The following is a 25,329-nucleotide window of genomic DNA, read 5'->3' on the forward strand; positions in this document are numbered from 1 at the left end:
ATTCATGGAATAAAGGCTCTTTCTGACTACGTATTCGTAATACATTACATAATTTTCTAGCTTGGCGACTTCTCTATGTACAAGATCATTTTCCACGAAAAGTACCTCTTCGAACTTCCACTTTTATCAACTTTATATATAAAGTTGATAAAGGTGGAAGTTCTAAGAGGCATATAAGTAATGGTCCTATAAAACTCCCTTGGCAACACTCGAAGTTACTTTTACACATGAAGGCATCTCTCCGCTTAGAATGACATGCAGTAGCCTGTCTGTTAGAAACCCTTCAATCTAGTTGCACCATTGTTCTGATATTCCGTACGCTCGTTTTTTGTCCATTCGGTGGTAGTGTCCAACTGTATCGAACGCATTCTAGAAATAATGGAACGCGGCATCTACCTAGGCACCGGTATGGAGTGGTTTCGCATCTGGTGAACGACCACAGAGCAATCTGGGTTTCACACGTTGATTTCGGAACCCATCATGACCTCTGAAGAAACGTCACAGTACGCGAGCAAAAAACATTTTCCAGTGTTGTACAGCGACCGATGTCGGAGATGGAGGCCTAGTTTTGTGTGTCTGTTCCACTACCCATCTTGTAAACGGGGTTAAACTACTCCTGTTTTGCAGTGGTTAGGAACATTTCGCTCGCCCGGCCCGAGTGGCCTTGCGGTTCTAGGCGCTACAGTCTGGAGCCGGGCGACCGCTACGGTCGCAGGTTCAAATCCTGCCTCGGGCATGGATGTGTGTGATGTCCTTAGGTTAATTAGGTTTAATTAGTTCTCAGCTCTAGGCGGTTCATGACCTCATAAGTTAAGTCGCATAGTGCTCAGAACCATTAGCCATCTCTTCGCTCCTTTACAGAACTACTATACCGTGCTGCTACAACAGTTCTTCCGCAAACTCTGGGTGGAATCGAACTGGTATAGCGTCAGGTCCATCCCTGTAAGTCTCTTAATTACAGCAATTACAACAATCGTTTACGGATTGCAGGTATTATGATCAATCGTCTAAGGATTGCTGCTATTACTGTTCCGTCCTCCAGCGATAAATCACGAACACTTCCACTGTAGCCGGCCGCGTTGTTACACCCGACTTCATCGTTATGGGCGGCGGAACGAAACTGACGCTCCGTTGATGGCGGATCGCTTTACCTCCGACGAGCGTCTGCAGAAGTCCTTAGCGGTGACGATCACTTCGGTACACGGAAGATACGGGACGTGGCTCGATTGGATGGGATGATAGGAGTTGGGGGGGGGGGGGGGAGGGAGAGAATAGGAGGGGGAAAGGGTCGGATGGTAGGGGGTAGGGGAAGAGGTAGAGGTTAGGGGGCGTGGGTTGCGGCCTGGCCCCCGCCGCCCACGCTGCGTGGCAGCTCGCGTGATCACCGGCGGCCGGCCGCCAATCGATGTGGGCGGCAACACCTGGCTGGCCCTGCGGCGTGGCGCCTGGCGGTCGCGCGGCAGTCCGCCCGCCGAGCGAGTGCCGTGCCGGACCCAGCAACAGGTAAGGCGGCAGCGACGCCGCGCCTCCACCCGCTACTCGACACTCCCAGACCAGCAACACGGCAGCGCTTACCCAACAAAGTACGAGCCTGTGCGTATCGACAGCAGTTCGTGATACCAGTGAAGATTTTGTGACGGGAAGCCTGCAGCACATTATCTGGGACGGGGAGTCCTCTACAAATACGGACGTAAGTTAAGCAGTCCCAAGGGAGCTCTGTTGAGGTCATTCCTGTTTATATTGTATATTGATGGTTCAAATGGCTCTGAGCAGCATGGGACTTAACAGCTGAAGTGATCAGTCCCCTAGAACGTAGAACTACTTAAACCTAACTAACCTAAGGACATCACACACATCCATGCCCGAGGCAGGATTCGAACCTGCGACCGTAGCGGTCCCGCGGTTCGACACTGAAGCGCGTAGAATCGCTCGGCCACAAGGGCCGGCTATATTAATGACCTGAGATATATTGAGACTGACGGTATTTTACAGATTATTTACTGTATTCAAGTACTATTTGAAAAAAATTACTGAAAAATATACAGTGACACCCCCGTCTCATCAATCGTAGCGATGTGAGTACAGAAAGCATAATACCGATATCTACATTTTTACTCCGCAAGCCACCCAACAATGTGTGGCGGAGGGCACTTTATGTGCCACTGCAATTACTTCCCTTTCCTGTTCCACTCGCGTATGGTTCGCGTGAAGAACGACTGCCGGAAAGCCACTGTGCTCGCTTGAATCTCTCTAATTTTACATTCGTGATCTCCTCGGGAGGTATAAGGAGGGGGAAGCAATATATTGGATACCTCATTCAGAAACGCACACTCTCGAAACCTGGCGCGCAAGCTACACCGCGATGCAGAGCGCCTCTCTTGCAGAGTCTGCCATTTGAGTTTGCTAAACATCTCCGTAACGCTATCACGATTACCAAATAACCCTGTGACAAAACGCGCCGCTCTTCTTTGGATCTTCTCTATCTCATCTGTCAACCCGACCTAGTACGGATCCCACACTGATGAGCAACACTCAAGTATAGGCCGAACGAGTGTTTTGTAAGCCACCTCCTTTGTTGATGGCCTACATTTTCTAAGGACTCTCCCAATGAATCTCTACCTGGTACCCGCCATACCAACAATTAATTTTATATGATGATTCCACTTCAAATCGTTCCACATGCATACTCCCAGATATTTTACATAAGTAACTTCTACTAGTGTTTGTTGCACTATCATATAATCATACATTAAAGGATCCTTCTTTCTACGTATTCGCATTACATTACATTTGTCTATTTTAAGGGTCAGTTGCCACTCCCCGCACCAAGTGCCTATCCGCTACAGATCTTCCAGCATTTCGCTGCAATTTTCTAATGCTGCAACTTCTCTGTATACTACAGCATCATCCGCGAAAAGCCGCATGGAACTTCCGACACCATCTACTAGGTCATTTATATATATGGTATTGTGAAATGCAATGGCCCTTTAAAACTCCCCTGTAGCACGCCAGAGGTTACTTAGTCTGTAGACGTCTCCCCATTGAGAACAACATGCTATGTTCTGTTTGCTAAAAACACTTCAATCCAGCCACACAGCTGGTCAGATATTCCACAGGCTCTTACTTTATCAGGCGACAGTGCGGGACTTTATCGAACGCTTTTCGGAAGTAAAGGAAAATGGCATCTACCTGGGAGCCTTGTATCTAGTATTTTCTAGGTCTCATGAACAAATAAAGTTAGTTGGGTATCACACGATCGCTGTTTCCGGAATCCATGTTCATTCCTACACAGTAGATTCTGAGTTTCTTGAAATGATATGATACGCGAGCAAAAAACATGTTCTAAAATTTGTCTAGGCCTATAGTTTTGCGTTTACTGCTCGACTACCCTTCTTGAAAACTGGGACTACCTGTACTCTTTTTCAATCATTTGGAACCTTCCGTTCCTCTAGAGACTTGCGGTACACGGCTATTAGAAGGGGCGCAAGTTCTTTCGCGTACTGGTATCCCGTCAGGGCCAGTGGACTTTCATCTGTTGAGTGATTTCAGTTGCTTTTCTATTCATTGGACACTTATTTCGATGTCAGCCAGTTTTTCGTTCGTGCGTGGATTTAGAGATGGAACTGCAGTACGGTTTTCCTTCGTGAAACAGCTGTGGAAAAAGATGTTTAGTATTTCAGCTTTACGCGTGTCATCCTCTGTTTCAATGCCATCATCATCCCAGAGTGTCTGGATATGCTGTTTCGGTCCACTTACTGATTTAACGTAAGACCAGAACTTCCTAGGATTTTGTGTCAAGTCGGTACATAGAATTTCACCATCACACCAACACTTATTAACAATAGTACGATGGCATGGTGACTAGATTCGGGGATTTTTGGTAGGGCGCACACACCGCGCTATCGTCCACGGATTCACATCGAAGGATTTTCATTCTCTGTCACAGGTGAGTTCGCCACCAGAGCGCATTACTGTTGTTACCGTTCAGTTTCGTTATCAGGTTTGGTAGGGTACACCAGATGTCTGTCCCATGGATCGTCAGCATTGGTGTCTCTCATGTTTCTGTAGATACTTAAATCTCGTTTTTGCAGTGTGTGTAGCTAGTGGCAGCCCAAACAAATCCTGCTGATCACATATTTCTTACGACGCTCAACGTCGACCAAATGCTCCGGTTTGTTTCCCATTACGAAGAATATGGCTCTTAAATCAAAGTAATAGGTGAACATACGATAGGACGGCCCAACATTTGTCTAGTTTCACATTCATTTCATCGTTGTATATTAGTAAGGACAGTGACACACGAAGAATAAATAGCAAAAAAATGGTTCAAATGGCTCTGAGCACTATGGGACTTAACTTCTGAGGTCATTAGTCCCCTAGAACTTAGAACTATTTAAACCTAACTAACCTAAGGACATCACACACATCCGAGGCAGTTTCGAACCCGCGACCGTAGCGGTAGCGCGGTTCTAGACTCTAGCGCCTAGAACTGCTCGGCCACTCCGGCCGGCCATTAAATAGCACTGCAGTAGCAACTGAGCACCGATGGCCAAGATAATACTTTCACTCTTGGAGAAATGGTTATTCTTCGGGTTTTACAGTTCCTATTAAAACATATCGATACAACGAATATCGCAATAAACTAATTTTGGGACCGCTCTATAGAATGGACACGTAAAAAATATAATTTTGCTTCTAACGGGAAGAAAACGACGCTTTCCGTCGTATTTCAACATTGCACGTACGTCTGAGCAACATTTAGCAATATTTATTTGGGCCCACGTCAGCTAAAAGCGGCAAAAAAGATATTGCAAATATTTGCGGAATCACCAAAGAAAATACCCAGGCGACTGTACGGTGAGACCACCCGAATAAGAGGGTGTGGACAGGGTCAGATGCTGAGTAATCATTATCATATACACGAATGTGCCACGTACTATTGTTGGCCTGCGTTATCAGCACCTGACACAGTTCGAAACAGACCTCATTTTGGGTCTCAATTTAGCTGGCTGGTCGAATCGTGCAGCATCCATGTATCTGGGGTATATGACAGGAGACCAGAAGTTCGATTTATAAAAACCTGAGGGTAAACATACTTGTCATTAACGTTCCGGTAAACCAAGCTGAACCACCACAGGGTAGGATAGTCCTATTTTGCATCAGGCACATTGTAACCACATCGGTGCCTGTCGTCCAAAAACAAATAATGGACGCCCTGCAACACTCTGTGATACCCCACACCGCTGTTCGGATTCTAGCAGTAGGCGGGCTAGCGCATTACTGTCCTACGCGTAGGCGGCTGTAAGCACCACGACACAGTATCGTAACTGGGAAGTATGGACTGTTAGAGAATGGGATCGCATTGTGGTTACTGATAAATCGCAGTTTTCTCTACCATGGATGGCCATCGTCGGGGAGTATGAAGGGGGTCAGTGGGAAGTTCCATTCTTGCAATGTTCTGGAGATGCACAACGGTGGTACTCCCGGCGTCAGGATGGGAGAAGCTGACAGCTTGTAGGGATTGAGGGAACTGTGACAGCACAATGGCGCGTCACGGTCCTATTACGTTCTCAAGTGTTAACTCACATGAGACAGTATCGTGGTACCATTTTTCAACAGGACAAAGCTTTCCACACGTGACACTTACCTCTATGCAGTGTCTGTCTGCTGTTAAGGTACCCCTGTGACCACAAGTATGATTCCCAAAGAACGGGTATGTCACGAGCTAAGACATCAAATCATCGTAAGTGCCAGTATACAGGATTTTAACGACCACGCACAACAATTGCGGGTCAGCTTGCCTCACTAGACGATACAAAGCCTTGGGCTCAAATTTCAAAGTTCTTTGTTAATTTCACTTGCCTTTGTGAGTACGGATATAATATCACATACCCTGTCAGCTGATGAAGTCTCCTTTCGTTTCCTACTCCTTCTCTTCAGGTTGCTATAATTTGTTCTCAGGCAATTAGCATGCAATGAAATTCATTATAATTAGGCACACTTCAGTGGGAAACTGGGAAGTGTGAATTGCTATCCATGATGTAAATTTATGGCCTACCGAATTGCATCGATATTAACCTCAAAATTTTGGAGACGGTGAAGTTACTTACAATGATATAATGTCTGAAAAGAAGTTGAACATATATTCAGTTGTATCTCCACCTCATCACTCTCAGCGGTATAGTATCATCTGGGGAACCACTATCACACATTCATTTATGAATGATCAAGAGCAAGTGGTATAAAATTAAATTTGTGACTCGAGTGAGAATTACGTGGTAGGAAAGATGCAGCAAATTATGGGGTATGGCTAGATATTGACAGACTCCAGACATTACTTTGAGACTCATTCTGTTTACTAGTGTGTTAGAGGTCACACAGCATAATTAGTACGTTATTTTTCTGGTTTAAAGTTAATTTTTACTGTGTTCTCTTTGAGATAAATATATTTCGGAAAAGTATCTGCGTCAGGAAACACAATTTTTTCTTTACATTCATACATGCTTCAGTGAGCTTCCACCATTACTAATGTAACATACACAATTAAATATAAGCGTAGGCTTCCGTGGCCGTTTCAGTAAAATTCTTACGGGCACGTGACCGCATTTTCAGTACGTAAAATGGAGCAAACTCTTGGCCACTGTTACAAATGGTCTTCGTCAGGGTGTCTTGCTGACTATCAGCAAAACACCTTGAGGAAGGCCATTTGCAACAGTAACGGTAACGTCGCACGACTGTGTGTATTGATAATGCGATCACATTACTGATAGCACAGTGTTTCTGTAACGATGCAGTCTGGTCCCTTTAATCCCACAAACCAACCACAGTGTTGCTCACGTATCTGTCTGTCGTCTACTGTGCAGCTGATGCCTGTAGTACATTTTATAATCTGAAACTTTCGGTATACATTTCCCATAGTAATTTCTAGCTAACCCGTATTGCAACTGTCTTAACGTGGCAGCAGGTGTAGGTAGTGATCAGAGAAAATGCACTCAAATATTCCGTCAGGTCTTGATGTTTATTTAAAGTGGTGCAGGTATTGGGAAATCACTTTAATTATTTCGAAACTTAAAATGGTTCCCATCAATATAGGTGTAAAGCTTATCATCCGATCACTTCTACTCATACAAATATCTGGGGGTATAAATTTGTAGGAATACAAAACGGAAAGATCGAATGTATGGATGTGCGTATGTATGTATGTACGTACGTATTGAACTAGGGACCTAGAACCAACGAAGAGGCTTCGTCCCCACCGTAGCCTTTAGTTGTACACAACCTCACATCGAGCTACTTCAGTCTACTCACCCCACCGTTGCCCCACACCGAACCCAGTGTTATTGTGCGCTTCGGCCCCCAATGGATTCCCCGGGGTTGTCCCATTCCGGACGAGCGTGACCCCAATGTTTGCTTGGTAGAGTAACTATGGTGTACTCATACGAGGAGTTAATGTTTGCGCAGCAATCGCCGACACAGTGTAACTGAGGCGAAATAAGGGGAACCATTCCGCATTCGCCGAAGCAGATGGAAAACCGCCTTAAAAACCATCCACAGGCTGGCAGGCACATCGGACCTCGACACTAATCCTCCGGGTGGATTCGTGCCGGGGACCGGCACCCCTTCCCGCTCGGGAAACAGTGCGTTAGACCGCACGGATAGCCGGGCGAGCCGAATGATCAAATAATGTATGTCTTAAGTAAATCAGGTGGAACATCTCGTTTCAATGGTAGAGTACCGTGAAAACGACATTTTCTGAGATATTACAGGAGTATGTGCGAGCAATCGGGCAAACAAGGAATATCCAACATTTAAAAAGAAGGATAACACGAGTTATCACTGGTTTGTCGATCTATGAGAGGGTGTCCACGAATTGCCGAGGAACCAAAACGAACGAACACTAGAAGACGGACGCCTGCTACCGCCTGAGAGCCTAATTATAGAATTAAAAGACCCCGTATTAAACAAAGAATCTAGAAATACACTTTATACCCCCAAGAAAGCGTAGCTTCACTTCCGTTAACACTCTCATTAATCACCACTTTTGTCTATATTTACTATGGTTATCCTGCTTCAGTAATATGAGCGGCCTTTTTGCAGAAAATGTGAAAGTAAAATATGAAACGGGGAAGCTTTCCCAGAACAGTGCAAGCGGGAGATTATTATCATGACTTGGATAGATTTCTTGTAGGTTTATCTACGTTATCAACCATTATTGACATTTCTGTATGATATTTACCTCCCAGTACAGTATTTCTTCAACAGAGGTCACAAAGCACAGAAAATCTCGAGCGCTCGACCTTATTTCACGCACATAACTTACTATTTACATCCCCTTTCCCACAGAGCGAAGGGGTATATGGAACGGGAAAGAAGGCGATTGGCGCTATCAGCGGGACATTTTGTGGAGTCAGACGCCGTAGTCGGCTGCTGTACCATGTACCACGGTACTAGGAGTATCAGGGAATTAAATATCTGTACTATAATTCTGGAAAAGCGGAGGACATAGGAAGAGCAGTTCAACGGAATGGACAGAGCGTTAAAAAAGTTATAAGATGCTCATTATCAACATAGTTAATTAAATATAGCAGAATTAAGTCAGTCGATACTGAGCCAATTAGTTTAGACAATGAGACACTGAAAGTGGTAGATGAATTGTGTCATCTGCTCAGTAAAGTGAGTGAAAACCAGAGAGAATGCTGGCTGGAAATAGTGAGAACAGCGTTTCTGCAAAAGGTAAATTTATTAACATGGAATATAATTTTAATTGTTGGGATGTTTCTTCTGAAGTTTTGCTGTGGAATGTAGGGTTAGATGGCAGCGGAACGTGGATCATAAAAAGTTCGAGCAAGCAGAGAACCATATAAAATGTATTACTGGCACTACAGAAGAATGTGGAAGATTAAATGAGTTGTTTGTATAACTAAATAAAGAGGAGGTACTGAATCGAAATTGTTAAAAGGAAATTCGGGGCAAACTTCACTGAAAGAAGGGATGGGATGGTAGGAAAATTGCTGCGGATGGCATTGTAAATTTGCTAACGGACATTTGAGTTTCTGAGTGTGTTTCCCTGGCGGCGGTACTGGAGGGGGAGGGTCAAGAGCTGTAGTAGCTGACCGGTGTGGGATCATGTCAGTGGGTTGAAACCGATATAACTAGCAGTAGCTATCCAGGGATGGAAAGAACCACACAGGATGGAGTAGCATGGACACATCCATGACATTACTATCTGGAATGCTGACCATAGCAACACATATTATCTTTAATTAAAACGTAGGTTTTACTTGTAGTCTATCCAATGTACTGAGGTATTCAGTCGCCTTGCGTAGCTTGCACTACAACAATCACTCTGATATTTAATCTAAATTATGCAAAATGAACCTGTATAATCATTGCATACTAGGTATAATGTTTCAGTGGAGCTGTACTATCCTCTACAAAGCCTTTTATATCAATGTCAACTGTGTGTTCTGTTATCCAGTAAATGTTCGTATTATTTAATGTGAAAACCCACACGAGAATGTACTTAGTGTGCCTGGTATTCATTAAAGCGGGAAATTAAGAACAAAAACACGACAATGGTCGTAGAATCGATATCTAATTAAAAGGAAAATTTACGTTATCACCCTAACACATATCTGTCTGCAGCATTCATCAGGAAGCGATCATTCATATGCAGTATCTCTGTTCTACCTGAAAGGCAGCAGATTGTTAGAACTGTATCACGGTTTGTGAATGTTTCAGAACGGTCACATGCTCTGTCAAGTGGGGCAAAGTTAAACTGTTACAAACTCGATTACACTTTTTTTAAACCTTCTGGAACTTTGGTTGCGACTCACCTAACCCCACAGATCCATTCACGGGCAGTGTAGATTAAATATTTCTTGTGGATATTCGTTCAGTCACCTAATTGTATTCATGAAAACAACCCTGAAGGCCTCCAGGTTAAAATTATGATACTAATCAAAACGTGTAAGAGACACATATTAAATCATATACCTAGGTGTCCACAGTAAAAACAACGTTTGTCCCCTGTAATCTAATAAGAGGAAGCCTTTGTGGTATTAGTCTGCTCGAGACAGTCTCATATCAGTCAGCAGCCAGAATCTCTCGCTTCCTTAAGCTAAGCACATAAAATCGTTCCGGATAGCTTTCTACATTATGCAACCGTGAAAAGAACCGCAGTAACTATTTTACGCACCTTCTACACTTTAGACGCCTGTTAAAAGTAGAAAAAAAGCACACTACTGTCGAGTCATCACCCTACCTCCTCTACATCCTGGAGATCAGTATTCCAGCTAGTTACGGTCCATTGATGTCTTCTAGAAATCCGGGAGATGCCTGCATTCAGCTCAGTCATATGAAAATCTCCCCCAAGTTGCAGTGAACTTTCAGATCATTCTTAATGCCCAGAACCACTGCTCGAGAGAAAATACGTACTGTCGGATAAGCTATTGCGTGTTCTCCGTTCCAAAAGACTCGGAGTGATGTATTAAATGAGTAACAGGAAACACCTGGCTTTCGTTCATGCATTATTTCTAGATTTAATTATATTAGTTCAAAAATGATTACTGCTTGGTTTCAGAAAATATTTAGTTAGTTCACTTTGCCGCCCATAATTTTGTAAATACACACACTGCACAGAATAATGAATTTTGTCGACATCACAGATAAACAAAATGTCATTAATATGAACAACATTTCTGAACAACGCTGTGTAGTTTTCATTTTTGGGACACCGATTTAAAAATGACCTCTCTCTCTCTCTCTCTCTCTCTCTCTCTTTCTTACTTACACATTACTTCCACACCAGGTTACACGTTACTCCCCACCACCGTTAAACACACACACACACACACACATTTAGAGTATATCCTTTAACATCGGAAATATCATTGTATGACAATCACATTGTGCGAGGATCTGATATTTCCCCCCTCTCGCACGCAGGCATTGCATCGTTTGATACCAATGAGACGACAAAGTCAGTTACTTTTCCGTTTACAGTGTGTTTGAAAGCTCTTTATTAGCTGATCTTACCTGTAACACAGGCCATTTACGGAAGATGATGTGCTACTGAGTCTGCGACTTGGAAGTAGATTCTTACTAACATCTTGCTAATACACTGTGATACACAGTGCATTCATTCAGGGCGTTCGTTGCTACAGCTGTTAGACGTCTTGTGCGAAAATTTGAATAACTATTGTCAAAACGTACGCCTGATAAAATATGACCGCCATTGATGTCAAAAATGACATAACACGAATGCTTGCTTGCATGCTTATACAGAGTGAGTCAGGAGGACGTGTGCATGGCTTGAGAGGTGACAGTATTATTGATTCTGAACAAACAGCTTCGTACAGACAAATGGCCAATTCCGAATGGTTTCCGAGATAGAGCACACTTAATATCGGTTTGGCAAATTTTTCTTGAATAACGAGAAAACAGCATCCTCCAGCAAAATGTGTTTCCTAACAAAATTAAACTACGTTAAATTTGCTACACTAAAGGTCGAGGACTAATAGTTTGTTCAAAGAGAGCGAGAGAACTGAAAATCTCGCGCGACTCACATGCCAGTTTGAGGTAGTTTCCCGACTTGATTGACCACAAATGTCCTTTGTCAAGCTGTCCGTCTCTATTTTCCCTACATTACTATTGTACATTGTAAGCAATGACAATGAACAATACAAAAAATAAATGTGTACATTAAGTAAGTTCTATGTCGGAATCCGTTCGGAGCAAGGCAAATTTCCATATAAAGCTTTTCGTTCAGAATCGTTCATGCTGTCACCCCTAAAACCACGTACCTTTTCTCCTGTCTCACCCGGTATTGTATTTACGATTTAGGTGTAAAATTGGTCTGCGACTTCCTGCAGTAAAAATATACATGTCTGATGTAAATTATGAAGAAAGAAACCAAAACAGAAATATAGTGAAGTAACGCAGTAATTTCTGGAGGTAGGCTGAAGGAAGTGCTAACCACCGACAACGCCATGTATACTTATCGTATATTATATTTAGATTAACTTGATAGTCGAGAACATAAAGAGAATAAGCCACAATAATTTGTATTGCAGACATTTCTTTGTAGTGACCCCATTTATCTGATTTCTGCTCGTCTACAGTGCAATCAGAGACACGCTGATGGTGTGATCGGATAAATCCGTGCGCAATTGAGGCTTAGAACTTCCTTCCGCAAACTTTTTCAATTTTACGGATTATACTGAGTTGTCTCTAACTCAAGCGACCACAATTCGGGAGGTAGTCCAGTTACTTTTTCTGAGTATTTTGGTATAAGGGGCCCTTGGCCATTGGTAGTTCATTACACAGCATTTCCATTCAGTTTGATTTCTTACTTCCCTTCACCTTTGTTTCTGTATTATACTGAAACTGCTTGTTCAAGAGCGTAAATATCGACGTTATGCGTTGTGTATCTTGTTTCGAGACCAAGATGTTGCATTCACTCACGGCACTTTAGGCTGACAAATGCAGTATCCACTTTGGTCTTTGTGCCGGCCGCTGTGGCCGAGTGGTTCTAGGCGCTACAGTTTGGAACGTCGCGACCACTACGGTCGCAGGTTCGAATTCTGCATCGGGCATTGATGTGTGTGATGTCCTTAGGTTACTTAGGTTTAAGTAGTTCTAAGTTCTAGTGGACTGATGATCTCAGAAGTTAAGTCCTATAGTGCTCAGAGCCATTTGAGACATTTTTCTTACTCGCTGTCTTCGGCCTTTCATTCGTTACAGCTCGGTGCTGTTTCAGGTTTGATTTTTCGCCAGTGTTACTACTTGTACGTTAACAGTGTCAGCAGCAGCATGAACAGGTTTTCTGATGTAGATGGGCGATATGCAATTCGTATGTGGGCTCACCAAAAGCAGTGGAAGAGACCCAAAATGACGTTCCGCTAACAGTTACACCAGCGACAGCAACCACATAACACTACTTCTACTTCTGTACATTACTCTAAGCCTTCTGTTGTGGGTTTGGTGATGCTCGCCGATTACAGGCGTTATGATAGTTGTGTATCGATTTCCGCAGAAATAAGAGTAGCTGCAGTAAAAAACCGAATTATTTAATAATCACGTATTTGATCGATACCCCGATGGAAAATATTAATGAATAACAAGAGAAATTTTGTCGGTAAGTTCGGATATACTGTACAAACCTGTGACAAAAATTGAAGAACCGATACTAGTCTCTCTCTCTCTCTCTCTCTCTCTCTCTCTCTCTCTCTCTCTCTCTCTCTCTCTAACATATATAATGTGTGTGTGTGTGTTACTATAGATCTTAAGTCTTTTTCTCAAATAGTTTTCAAGGAGAATTGCTACTCGGATGCCGTTACTGCATACCTGCCTTGCAACCATCTCCTGAACTGATTTAGATGAAATATGAGCGACGGCTGTCAGTGTGGACTCAACTCAACAGCATTGACTGACAGCGCTTATCTACCGACTGCCTTGTTTTCCTGTATCACAAGTGATATTCAACGGCTGCAATTGATTTTGTGCCCTACCTACTGCCTTTTCAGTTCTCCCCCCTGTTCATGAATACATTTCACAGTTACTTAACATCTGCTCGGGAGGGGTACAAATGTTGGTGATCAGTAAACACTATATTCCTTAATGAATGAAGCTGCCGTGTACAAAACAGCTTCTGACTTCTGATTACTGTAGAAGTGAGCTAATGTGTAAACTATTTGACGTTCAGATTGCAAGCGAGAGAAAGTATATAGAAGGTTTTCACTAACGCTTAAACATTTTTCGACGTTGTGAAGTTCTGTGAAGCCAGACACTAGAGGGTAACTTGCGATCCGCTTTAAACAAATGCTACTTTTTCACGCATCGCAATTTGTACGTAATAAGTTTTCATTTATGTAGCGTAGTATTACACAATTTTGCAAATACATTCAGCGGGGCCTCTCTACAAAATGAGTGGCGAGTAAGGTAAGTAGTTTAGTAATAACACACTAAAACGTCAACCGTAATGTCGAAGTTTACTGCATGAACAGCAAAAATGTAGTAAGCTATAAACTTTCTTCCTTTTACGATTTCGTAAGGATGCCAACTATAAAAAGTTTCCGACGGGTTTTAAACTATGTGTAAAGTTTGTTGGAAGTCTCAAATACTGACTCCAAAAGTCTGCGCAATTTGCGTATAGTGACTCATGCTGCCTCCGCACGTATACACAGCTTCTAATTCCAATACTTGACTTTTTGTATCATGCCCTTAACAAAAGATTGTAGCTCCTTATGAGTTGATTAAGATAATACGTGAAATTTTAAATTCGATAAATAACTTTATGACATACTGAAAATACAATTTTTGTCTCCCTACAACACTACCGGCTATTATTATACTAGTACTATGCCGATAATGTTACAGTTTTGAGACGATTTTTGTGACCGTGACTGTGTCTGTAATGGAAACCTTTCGCCATTTTTTTTTTTTTTTTATTCTGGGAAGATTGTTATCGAGAGGATACAATAGCAAAACGAACTGGAATGGATCAGAGGCCAGAGGCTCTGTTAGTAGTCAAGTAAACTAATTACGCGGCAGGAATAGGTCGCCAGCCAAATTAGGCAAAGTACTATTCAGTACTAACATGATCCATAAACAAGGCTACCTTTGTGCGTTGACTTTACTTCATACTAAACTCCTGTTTTGCTGATAAGATTAAGAACAGTAGCACCATTTAGCAAGTACTGTTCTAGTGAATTGGCTTGAATTACACTACAGAAGTATTAACGTGTTTAGACAACAACTGGCTCTCAATAGCTCTTACTATCTGTACATAACAATAGGAAAATGACGATAATCATATGTAAGGGATTAATAAGGAGGTGCACTTATTGAATGGACAAGAGGTACCTTCGTGAGTTTAATTACAGGAAATTATTACTGTTGCAATAGTAGTGAATTAATAGTATCTTATGTACTGAATATTACTTGCATTCTCAAGAAATGTTCACTACCTTACGTTATTTAGCTCCAATGGAATATGTGGCACCTAGAACTAGTATAGCTTAAATAATTATGGCCAGTTGCTTATTTTTGATAGCGGTTATTGTAAAACGACGTTTAATTTTGCCTCAATACCCAGCCTGGTGACCCAGCATCAAATTTGGTGGTTGTTTCAGATCGTGGCGAATCACTTTAGTCACAACACAAAATAGGGAAAACTGTTAACAACAGTACACATGAAACTGTAAACACTATAATTTCATTTTACAAAATTTCGAAATTAATGATTTAACTGTCCACCCATGAAAAATACGTCGAGCATTTCAAATTTATACTCTCTAAATAATTAAATACCTTACAACTCCACAAAGTTTTGTAACTTTTGTTAAGGAAAATAATGGTTTTTCAGTCCAGTAGAAGAGGTTACTCGGATTCATCATAGCACTTGGGATAGGAGACGGTCAGGGTAGGTGACTGAGGATCAAATATGGTGGCTCAACACAAAGTTTATAGAACACAAAATTATTACTGAAAACGTAACCAAATAACTGGTCCAAGCAATCATACAGTGCTCAACTGATAACGTGAGATGAAGTTGGTGACACCCGCCGATTTCCTGTACTATTCAGGTAAGGACGGCAAAGATATCCTTGGCTCCTCCTCTGTGACGAGCTCTGAAAATCTGATTTTCGTAGTACAGAGCTCATCAATGCCATGAAAAATAAGCCGTATTATTTCCACATCCGATACTATATTTTCCAATCTTCCAGTTCTTCTCGCCTCTTTCAGTTCGCAAGATGCCTACCCATTGACTGCTACCAAACAACTGACTCATTCCACACAGGAGCCTTACAGTTCGACCGCCGAATCCTCCTTTTCTGTTCCCTCCTAGCCAGTTCGGTTGCGGAGGAACTTCACTCCAAGTTTTACATGATTAATAACCCACTATCCCCATGTATGAACCAGTGTTATAATTAAATTTTTAGCTTTTACATTCTTTTATAGCACATTAAAATTATGTTCACAAATTAATTTTAATTATATAAATCGTCCTAAATAAAGAATAAAACGTTTACATCGAAGTGACATCAAAGAGCATAGTTACACGGAACATTAGGTAAAAACAGAGACATTACTTATATAAGACCACAATAGGTATAATGCCACTATAGGTAATATCGATAATTGTGTTACAGCCGCTGTAAGAAGTAATAAATGGAAGCTACAACTGGGAGTAGGTGGACCTGTCCCGGTTTAGCCATTTAGTAATACAGAACAGCCATGAAAGACGATATTCGCACTGCGTGAAGAGTATCGTTTATCCCAGTTCAAGTGGTGTAAGTAATGAAGGATCGATGATTGTTTACTCCCTTTTACTCGTTTAGCCATGTAGAGGTCTTGTATCTAGGTGTGATAAATTCTTTTAGTATTCTTAGACTAATTTTCTGTTCTTAAATTACAAACGAGATACTCATTTCCGTACACAGTTCACTGCATTTGCGGTATAGGTATTATAGCTGAGCACGTAACTTGCTGGCCTCACACTTCAGTCTTTGTTGCGGGATACCAAATGGTTAACATAGTATATGTTGCTTGCAACGCTTGGCCCTAATTTATATGTACGTGACAACCTTTTGGCGCTGTGCATTATTAAAACAACATCTTTAATATCTGCCAGAATAACATAAGAAGTGCCAATGTGCTTTTTTAATGAGTAACGCATTCTAGTTTTGCAAATCCTTCTCAGCATGCAATGAATCTGACCACATGACTCTGTAGTAGTGAAAACGGCGTTTCATGTGCCGTGGCTATAAGAAGATAATAATTAGCATTGTATTAAGACTTCTGTTTCCTTTGTTGTAGGTTGTCATATTAGTACGACACTGCTACTATATTGCTGTTAGTGGTAAGTATATAGTTGCTTTATTATTTACTGAAACTTGAAAGCAGCTGAAAATGTGAAAGGATTTTCCTCTTGAGTTTCTCAGACTATTCGTCGTAAGGACCTACCCGCCTTCACGTGTAAAGGCACGGGAGGCAGCTGAAGGGCGATACAAGTGAAGTATTTCTGAGATACTACTTCGACTGCACTGTCATCCAGTGCTCTGAATTCTTTATATTGAGAATATAGGGAACAAATCTTAACGTTACCACCTGACGAAAAAACTAATGAATATATATTACTGACTGTCGTACGGAATTTCAGTTCACTACAACGTGAACAGAGCCTGTTAAGACTCATTTGATTCGTAGAGAATCAGTAATCCATGAGATTTGCGTTTTATGCATCCAGAGGTGGGCATCTACGTAGTCAAATACTACGATCACAGCTCTGTAAGTATGGTGTAAAATTTCGCATAAATCTGTAAGGACAGTAATGATACAAGATGCTCATAGTTACCTGTAAGGTTTATGTTTTACAGTATTTATTCGTATGGTTCTTTCTGTACAATGATCCCATGGAGATTCTGAGTTGTGAGGTATTCGAGTTGAGAGGAACGCAGCAAAATCTTCGCTGAGAAAGGCATGCATTTAAATAGCAAGTAATTTCTCGTGACGCTGGTAGATAATTTCTGAAATATTCGCCAGCAGGTAACGACATCAGTTCCGTACGCTACTTCGATGATCCACAGTTAAACAATCTGGTCTAGAAACGTGAGACAAAATTCACAGAAGCGGTTAGAATTAACGGTCTTCGGCAAGTAATTCATATTCAGAGTTTGGTGACATAGAAACGAATCTTTGTAATATTCTCACTTGCTACCCCAGCCATGAAACCATCCTTAGTCGCAGTATCATAAATCGAATACAAGTTTAAATACAGGCAGATAGCGAAGCCGCGAATGACACTCTGCTGAGCAACGTATATAATGTATATACAGCTAGAACTGCCAAAAGACATATGAAGCTTGAAAACTATTTGCAATACGTAACATTACTTACATAAACCCCAAATACTTTTCAACTTTGCAAATCATCTTTCAACTAACAAGGGGAGGCCACGATGTTACGATCACGGGTATAGTTCAGACTTGGGTCACTTGAATGGTCCATCGGGAAAAGATAATGTGCAACAAGTAAAGCATACAACATAAGCAGTTTAGAGAAAATCGGAAGAGACGTCTTTCGCGTCAAATATGTACTGGTGCATTGTGACTCCGAACATGAGACGGCGGCTGTGAAGAGGGTAGCGTTATAGCTCCGTAATCGATGGATGTTAACATCAAGTGCCCCTCGTCTCTTTTTTTAAAATTATTTTTCGTTTCAGCGGTGATCATATTATCTAATATGTATGCAATTTGGAAGGTAATCTAATTAAAAAACACGTATATCTTCATTAACTTTCAAATTGTGGACTGTGATTGCATTTTCGAAAAAAATCGCACGTACACAATTCATTCTTGCTACATGAGAAACTTCTCACCACTACGCAAGTTAACTGCAATATGCGACCTGTGTCTGCACGTCGAAGCGCCGGAGCAAAGCAGGTCAGGGTGCCTTACCCAACTGTAGGTATAAAGGATTTCGCAAATCACGGCACACATATTCGTCCAGCAAAATTTTATACGTCCTAGTATTTACCTGTTGATAGTTATAAATATAATATTCCTGTTAAGAATTAAAATTCAGCCAAATACCATGGAAGTTCAGTAAAATGTCATGCAAAAACACGTGTTTTGTCTTTAGATTTCAGTTCAAATGTCTCACATATGAAATAATAGCGCTAGTGTTGAGAAAAATATAATAAATTAAAAGAGATGATTGTGATTAGATCTAGGTATCCACCGATTATGCGTCTTGAACGCTAACCATCTGACAGCTGGCATGTGGTGCTCAGAATCGCAATGATAATGGTAGCCCCTTGGGTAAAACGTATTTGATGTTTCAAACATCTTGAAAGATTAGCGTCAAACCTACTTGCCTAGGGACTCCTGATGTAAGTTGATGCCGTCAAGCCCTGAATGAAAATTGCTGTTACGATACCGGACCAACGTACGGTTCCTGAGGAGAGACAGCAGACTTTTCAGTCTGGATGATCGACTGAACAGGCGTTGTAATTCCAGGCATTTCGCAAGAGTATGCACCTCTACTATATGGTTGAATGATAATGGTAGCCCCTTGGGTGAAACATTCCGGAGGTAAAATAGTTCCCCATACGGATATCCGGACGAGGGCTGCAGGCGTTCTACGAATCCGAGTGTAGAATGTCAGATCCCCTAATCGGGAAGGTAGGGTAGGAAATTTAAAAAGGGAAATGAACAGGTTGACGTTAGATGTAATGGAGGTAAGTGATGTTCAGTGGCTGGAGGAACAGGACTTTTGATCAGGCGAGTTCAGGGTTATAAATATGAAATGAAATAAGGGTAATGCGGAGTAGGTCTGTTAATGAACAAGAAAATAGGAATGCGGCATTATTATAGACAAGACAGACATGCAACCAACATCTGCCACAGGAACACTAGTTTATAGCCCAACTAGGTCCTCAGAAGATGAAGAGATTGAAAATATGTATGATGAGGTAGAAGAAAGTATTCTAATAGTTAAGGGACGAATGTTTAACGTCATATCTCCTTGGCTAGGGACGCCAGATGAAAGTTGATGTCGTCAAGCACTGAATCCAAATTTCTCAACGGATAACTGGGGAGGGGAGCTTGAGAGCGCTACCTAGAGGGCGTGCCCTTTCTGTACGACACTAGGCAAGGGGCTGGAGGTCTTACACGCTGATTTGTGGGTCCCTGCATTCTATAGCTTTTATTTTAAATAAATTTCTTTAAGTGGACTTATTTGTGATTTTTAAGGTATGTTAAAGATTGATGACAGTTGATTTCCTATTTATTTTAAACATTATCACTTAACTTTACAGCGACAGCAGCAATTGTTTCAGTTTACAGATATTACAATTTTACAGCTTGTAGCTCGGGTATATTATATAGGAATCTGCACGCATTTTTCTACGGGCAAGACGGAATTGCGTTGGCCAAATGTATACCACCAAAGCCTCCCAATAAAATATGGCCTTTCAGTCTTCGATCGCTATTCTCTATTTTCAATTACCGGTTTCGGGCTAGCTGCCTATCTTCAGATCATATATTTTAGTCACAGAGTAACTTGTCTGTACAGAACACTCGGTTCGCTGTCATAAGTAAGGTACTTATGACAGCGAACCGAGTGATCTGTAAGGACAAGTTAATCTGTAACTACAATATATGATCTGAAGATGGGCACCTAGCCCGAAACCGGTAACTGAAAATAAAGAATAGCGATCGAAGACTGAAACGCCGTATTTTATAATGAACGAACGCTGAATTCCCATTGAGAAAATCATGTCTAGTTTTGATAATGTCTCCCAATATTTTACATAGGACATTCACTATGTGAGGAGGATAACGGGCAAACTGGGGACCAGATACATTAACACAGGAGGTCAAATTTCCGGAATTAAACGAGCACCTTCATTACCTTACACAAACCGAAGCTGGAAATAAAGGAATTAGTACAAATATTCGAATACCTCTCTTCCATGCGTGAACATTGAGAGAGTCTTCTGTGACACTCCCAGAATATGGCAGGCACATGGAGGTCTTCCTGGGCCCCTGTTGAGGGGGTGTTCGAACCACTTGGCCGTGACCAACCTCTCCACCCCAAATCTTGTGACATTGGAAATTCTTTGACTTTTACCTGGGTGTGCTGTCTCTCTGATCCCCTACCCAGGAGTAAAGTTGGCACTACTATACTACAGAACTACTTCCCAACTAAGAATTGGCCACGCTTTACGGAAAGGTGTGAAGGGGTTAGGAAAGTTCATGTGCAGATTCACATTCACGTACAAGAAATGAATAATACACGACACATGAAGCCTGACACATTTCTTTCCACCCGTTCACTAGGGTTCAGTTGCACCCGCGGCCGGTCGCGTCGTGCAAAAAAATTGGCGGCAGATCCGCTTCTGTTTGTATTTCCCGGTGCGAGCGAGCAGAGAAACCTGCTGCTTATGGAGACGAAACTACTGTACTGTTTCAATCTCTTGCTATATTCTTGGAATTGCCTTAGTAGTACGTGTTACTGCTTACACATTATGTACAAGTAGTAATGTCTCTCCTTGTAAAATGAGTGAATGATATTATCTGGCTTAATTGACTGCCACAGGGAACGCAAAAATAGAAAATGGTTCAGAATAGCAGTAAGGAAACAAGGAAACACAGAGGGTTAGAGGAAGATTGGGTAGGAGGGAAGAATGGAACTGGGGAGATGCAGAGGGCTGAAGGATAGAGGGGCTGAGGGTCTGAGAGACGTAGGGGCTGTGGGGCAGAGGGGTAGAGGTTGTGAAATTTACGGATAAACACTTATTGACAAATCAGCAATGATACCCGAAAAATAACAACACAGACATGGGGTAAAAGGTAGGGTAGTGAGAAGGAAGAGGGACGGAATGGTTGAGGGGCAGTGGGACAGAAGGGAAATTGGGAAGAGGTGAAGGGGGAAGAGGGAAAGAGTCGGAGAGGGTGGCAGGGTGTTAGAGGGAGAGATATGCAGAGAGGTATAGGGACAGAGGGACAGAGGGACAGAAGGACAGTGAAACAGGGGCAAAGAGTGTTACAGCTACTCTGTTACAGAGAAGCACAGCGGCAGAGGGGCATGGAGAATCCGAAGCAGAGGGAAATAGGTACAGAGGGAAAGAGTGAAGTAGGGAATGGGGAACAGGACGACAACAGAGCATGGTGGCAGAAAGGAGGAGGACAGATCGATAGAGTCTCAGGTGAGAGAGGCACTATGGCTGGATGAAGGGGGTCAGAGAGTCTGAAGGGAAAGAGGAAAAGAGGAAAACATATATTGTTCCGTACCCTTTAATTAAAAAAAGTCAGAAAATAATGGTAAAAGGAGAAAGTAAAACTATATGATCACTATTAAATAATTTTGTGCACATTTTGGATAAACACTTATTGACAAATCTGCAATGATACCCGAAAAATAACAATGCAGATATGTCCCAGTAACTACGTATATCGTCTTTTAACATCACATTTCCAGACTCTTGCTGCTTTATTCCCTCAGCTACAAGTATTTTCCCGTATAATACATTTAACTTAGTTTCTTTTTACTAAAACCATTGAATGTTTGCACAGCATATTTAAGGAATAAGCGGCGATATATTTATCTATCGACAGTCTGAACAGCCGGCCGGTGTGGCCGTGCGGTTCTAGGCGCTTCAGTCTGAGAATGCGGGACCTCTACGGTCGCAGGTTCGAATCCTGCCTCGGGCATGGATGTGTGTGCAGTCCTTTGGTTCGTTAGGTTTAAGAAGTTCTGAGTTCTAGGGGACTGATGACCTCAGATGTTAAGTCCCATAGTGCTCAGAGCCATTTAAACCATTTTTTATTTTTATTTTAACAGTCTGACCACATTCTTGTCCAAGACTACTGTATATCCCCATGCTTGCTGTAAAACAGATAAAGTAAAAAAGAAGATACTCATTTAATCGACACTGGCCTAGATGATATAAGCGGTCAGGTGACAGCAAAGAGCGCTGATACATTTATGGACAGCAGTGCAGTGCACTGCCACAAACTACGCCTCGCTACTTTGCGCTCTCTAATAACGTACATCGGTTCCCAGAATAACCTCTTAACTGCGTCGGTTTTGACTCTCGAACACAAATTCTATCTGTTAACGGACAGTAGCAGCCCACATTAAACAGAAATAAACAGCTCGGTGGTCCAGATTGGTATTATGTTCGTTTTATAGCTGGTCCAAATCGCATTCTGCGTAGCTGCGCATCAAAGAGTAAACACATGAGGGCCCACGCGAGATGACGGCAATGTTGTTTAGGCAGCTGTACTACTTTCCTCATTCGTAACTTATTTTAGTGGTTACAACGCAAATGACTTGTTCCCTTACACTGGAACTACACAGTATTGCCAGCGCACTCAGTAACACCGTGATCTAGAGTAAAACGCGGTAATATAACTAACCGAGCAAGCTCTTATCTCCATTTCATATCGGTAAATGACAAGAACACACTTCTTGAAAAAATTTTGTTGGTGCGTTTTGGGTATGGCCGTCAACAGACTATCAAAAAAGATAGCTTGACATCATGTTTTCTAAAACTTTGTTCCAGATACTTGATACTTGATGATCGGCCACGCGTTAATAAAGTTTCTATGACAGGTAGTGTAACTTCGTACACGTACACATCGTCGATGGGTATCTAAATGATTAGATCTGCAATTTCTTGCAACAGGTACAACGGTTAATGTTGTTCATGTTTAGTGTTATCAAGCTTGGTAGGCTATATAAGGGGCATGATAAACATTAAATGTTGGGTAATCAGTTTGAAGGTCCCAGAGATGACATATACTCCTGTAAGATAGAGTAACCTACACCTAGCAGAGTTTTAAATGGGTTTTACTGTTGATTTCCTACTGCCCAGACGGTCGAATCTTTCAATATTCAGGTTTCTTGCATATTCGGCTTTCACAGTGGTCCGATGTTGGACTGCATGGAAACGCGATGGTCGGCATACTCGTCGGCTTGGTTCTGGCATACCATTTTGACCACCACAAGGGAGCATATTGCGGTGCTAGAAAGTGGTAAACCAAAATCCCTTAACAGCAGTACGAGCCGTCTGATCGGAGAACGAGTAATGGACTTCCTGCTACATTCTTTGTCGCCCCGCACCATTAGAGGAAGATTATCACTAGTTGACCTATGGAAATAACAATCCTTGTGTAGGCTATCGTTAACATCACAGATCATAGGCTGAGTTGGGGGGCGGGGCAGCCGTGACTAGGATGCATGGATTCCTGATGACAGTCAGCCCATCGGTTTCAGTGACGAATTGCGGTTCTGTACTAACCAAAATGAATATCGTCATGGTTTTGACCTACGGAGCGATCCCATGCTGCCAATGTTTTGGAGGGCCATGGTTGTGATATTCCTAGTGTCATTAAGCGGGTGACATCAGGTCTTCACTTCACAGCTGTCAATGCCTGGGGAAACTCTGGCGGCTCCACGGTACGTCACGGGCACCCAGAATCCTCATGTGTTATTCCTCATGAGAAAGTACTGTGGTTCTGTTATTCAACAGGACAATAGTCACTCAGATGTGGCATGTATCTCTATGTACTGTCATGCTGTTGTTGTGGTCTTCAGTCTCGAGACTGCTTTGATGCAACTCTCCATTCTACTCTAACCTGTGCAAGCCCCTTCATCTCCCAGCACCTACTGCAGCTTACATCCTTCTGAATCTGCTTAGTGTATTCATCTCCTCGTCTCCCTTTACAATTTTTACCCACCACGCCGCCCTCCAGCACGAAATTGGTGATTCCATGATGCCTCAGAACATGTCCTACCAACCGATCCCTTCTTCTAGTCAAGTTGTGCCACAAACTCCTCCCCACTGCTATTCAATACCTCCTCATTAGTTATGTGGTCTACCCATCTTATCTTCAGCATTCTTCTGTAGCACTACATTTCGAAAGCTTCTATTCTCTTCTTGTCTGAACTATTTATGGTCCATGTTTCACTTCCATACATGGCTACACTCCATACAAATACTTTCAGAAACGACTTCCTGACACTTAAATCTATACTCGATGTTAACAAATTTCTCTTCTTCAAAACCGCTTTCCTTACCATTACCAGTCTACATTTTATATCCTCTCTACTTCGACCATCATCATTTATTTTGCTCCCAACATAGCAAAACTCCTTTACTACTTTATGTGTCTCATTTCCTAATCTAATTCCGTCAGCATCACCCGACATAATTCGACTACATACCATTATCATTGTTTTGCTTTTGTTGATGTTCATCTCATACCCTTCTACAAAGCCCCTCTCCATTCCGTTCAACTGTTCTTCCAAACCCTTTGCTGTCTCTGACAGAATTACAGTGTCATCGGCGAACCTCAGAGTTTTTATTCCTCTCCATGGATTTTAATTCCTACTCCAAACTTTTCTTTTGTTTCCTTTACTACTTGCTCAATATACAGATTGAACAGCATCGGGGAGAGGCTACAACCATGTCTCACTCCCATCCCGGGCGCCAAATACTACACCGCTGAGCGCCCTTAACACCATATCCATCAATCCATCACTCCCTTCCCAACCACTGCTTCCCTTTCACGTCCCTTGATACTTATAACTGCCATCTGCTTTCTGTACAAATTGTAAATAGCCTTTTGCTCCCTGTATTTTACCCCTGCCACCTTAAGAATTTGAAAGAGAGTATTCCAGTCAACAGTGCCAAAAGCTTTCTCTAAGTCTGCAAATGCCAGAAACATAGGTTTGCCTTTCCTTAATCTTTCTTCTAAGATAAGTCGTAGGGTCAGTATTGCCTAACGTGTTCCAACATTTCTTCGGAATCCAAAC

At 42.1% G+C, this 25,329-nt stretch overlaps 1 protein-coding gene across 2 annotated transcripts in view; it reads left to right on the forward strand.

Moving 5' to 3' along the window:
- Positions 1-25,329, forward strand: part of LOC126272493 (sex peptide receptor) — a 3,488,090-nt gene that overhangs the window by 2,195,976 nt on the left and 1,266,785 nt on the right. Inside the window, exons 1-2 of one of the 2 annotated variants that reach the window (XM_049975382.1) lie at positions 1,464-1,503; positions 16,822-16,864. The gene's annotated coding sequence lies outside the window, so the exon portion shown is untranslated. Of the gene's footprint in view, positions 1-1,463; positions 1,504-16,821; positions 16,865-25,329 lie in introns of those variants that run through there. The other variant, XM_049975380.1, reaches the window with a different exon arrangement.

The sequence above is a fragment of the Schistocerca gregaria genome, chromosome 5 (genome assembly GCF_023897955.1).
Source record: "Schistocerca gregaria isolate iqSchGreg1 chromosome 5, iqSchGreg1.2, whole genome shotgun sequence".
Lineage (NCBI taxonomy): Eukaryota > Metazoa > Arthropoda > Insecta > Orthoptera > Acrididae > Schistocerca > Schistocerca gregaria.